Source organism: Apium graveolens, chromosome 4 (genome assembly GCF_009905375.1).
Source record: "Apium graveolens cultivar Ventura chromosome 4, ASM990537v1, whole genome shotgun sequence".
In the NCBI taxonomy this organism is placed as follows: domain Eukaryota; kingdom Viridiplantae; phylum Streptophyta; class Magnoliopsida; order Apiales; family Apiaceae; genus Apium; species Apium graveolens.
The window spans coordinates 246,751,611-246,754,024 of NC_133650.1; the positions used below are offsets into that span (position 1 = coordinate 246,751,611).

Sequence of the window (2,414 nt, forward strand, 5' to 3'; positions counted from 1 at the left end):
AGAATTTCCTTCTTCACAACTTCCTTCATGATAGTATTGAGCCTTATTTGTTGCTCAATTGTAGGCTTGCTACCTTCTTCTAGCAGAATTTTATGCATATAATAAGAAGGGTTGCCGATTTGAACTCTCTTAGAATTCTAAAGAGTTTTTCCTCATCACTACTTGAAAGGTTAGATGCAATAATAACAGGCAAGCTAGACGCATCACCTAAAAAGCATACCTTAAGTGTTCAGGAAATGGTTTAAGCTCAAGTGTAGGAGCTTCCTCAAAAGATGGCTTGAGGTGCTTAGGAGATTTGTTCAGCTCCTCCATTCCAAGAGATTCAAAAGGCATATCCATCTTCCTCTTCTAGGAAGAAGCATTCAGATATTGTAATTTTCATCACCTTCATCATCTTCGCTATCAGAATTCCTCAACAAGGCATTTTCTAAGGCATCAGGCCTTAGCAATTGATCAAGTTCTGAAGTAACCACAGAATCGACCAACTCCACCTTTAAGCACTCCTCATTTTCCGCTAAAGGAACTTCATTGCATTGAACAAATTAAAAGTAACATCCTGATCCAGTACTCTTATGGTAAGCTCACCCTTCTGCACATCAATCAAGGTCTGGCCAGTCGCTAAGAAAGGTCTTCCCAAGATTATGGGAATCTTCTTATCCTCCTCGAAATCAAGAATTACAAAATTAGCAGGAAAGATGAGTTTATCCACCTTGACCAAAACATCCTCAACAATGCCTCGTGGATAAGTAATAGAATGATCGGCCAACTACAAAGTCATATAAGTAGGCTTTGGATCCGGTAAGTCCAACTTCTTGAAGATTGATAAAGGCTTCAGATTGATGCTAGCTCCCAAGTTACATAAGCATTTGTCAAATGACACATTTCCAATGGTGCAAGGAATAGTGAAGCTTCCAGGGTCTTTAAGCTTCGGAGGCAACTTCTGTTGTAGCACATCATTGCACTCCTCCGTGAGAGCAACTGTCTCCAAGTCATCAAGCTTTACCTTCCGAGAGAGAATACCTTTCATAAACTTCGCATAACTAGGCATTTGTTCAAGAGCTTCAGCGAAAGGTATATTGATGTGAAGTTTCTTGAACACCTCCGGAAACTTCTTAAACTGCTTATCCAGCTTTTTTTTCTGCAGCCTCTTAGGGAAAGGAGGTGGAGGATAGATCTGATTTTCCCCTATATTACCCTCGGGAGGAGTGTTTTCAACAATAGTCTTCCTTGGTTCCACTTCGGCATCCTTCTGCACTTCTTCTTCAGTCACAACTTTTTCATCCGTACCATGATAATGTTCGGGGTTTGCAACCTTCCCAGACCTCAATGTAATTGTCTTTACCTGCTCCCTTGCTTATCTCTTTCCTGGTACTTCAGTGTCACTAGAAAGTGTACCAGGTTGGCGATTTAACAAGGCATTGGCGATTTGCCCAATTTGATTTTCCAAGGTCTTGATAGAAACCGCTTCTCTTGCGCATGAGCCTCAACTCCTTCAATTCAGATTTTTCATTCGACTATTGCAGCCGGAGTTGTTGCCTTGGTGCATATTGCGGTTTCTGAAAACCAGGGGGTTGTACTGCTTTGCTGGGTACTGCTGATAAGGCTGCTAAACCGCATTCTAAGTATTGCTCCATCTAAAATTAGGATGATTGCGGTTGTTAGGATGATAGGTGGCTGGTACAGGTTGCTGCAACCTCTGAAAGTTACTCACGAACTGAGTTAATTTACTAGAAATGGCATACTGATCAGTCTCATGGGCACCAACATAAAGCTCACAGACACTAGTGATCTGATTAACTCCATAATTATACAGAGAATCCACCTTCATCATCAAAGCCTTAAGTTGAGCAGCTATAGCAGTAGCTGCATCCAACTTCAGAATTCCTACTAACTTACCCTGAGTTAGTCTCTGAGTATGATTCTGGTATTCATTAGCAGCCATCAGTTCAATCAATTCATAAGTTTCATCGTAGGTTTTAGTCCACAAGGCTCCTCCTGATGCTGCATCAAGTATGGGTCGAGAAGCAGCACCCAAACCATTATAAAAATAGTTAATGATCATCTAGTCAGGCATCCCATGATGAGGACACTTCCTAAGCATCTCCTTATATCGATCCCAAGCCTCGCATATAGATTCTCCAGATTGCTGAGCAAATTGAGTAAGTGCGTTTCTGATTGCAGCAGTCTTCGCCATAGGAAAGAACTTGGTTAATAACTTCTGAGCAAGATCCTCCCATTTGGTGATAGACCCTGATGGTAAAGAATGTAACCAGCACTTAGCTTTATCCCGCAGAGAGAATGGGAAAAGTCTCAACTTAATAGCATCTTTCGAAACTCCATTGAACTTGAAAGTGTCGCAGATCTCGATGAAATCTCTTATATGCATGTTGGGGTCTTCTGTCAGAGAACCCAAA

The 2,414-nt window shown here is 41.4% G+C and overlaps 1 non-coding gene across 1 annotated transcript; it reads left to right on the forward strand.

The window, feature by feature from the left end:
• Positions 1-2,072: 2,072 nt before the first annotated feature.
• On the forward strand, positions 2,073-2,179 carry LOC141723245 (small nucleolar RNA R71). The gene has a single exon (XR_012576230.1). It is a non-coding gene; the product is annotated as a small nucleolar RNA R71 (small nucleolar RNA).
• Positions 2,180-2,414: the final 235 nt, after the last annotated feature.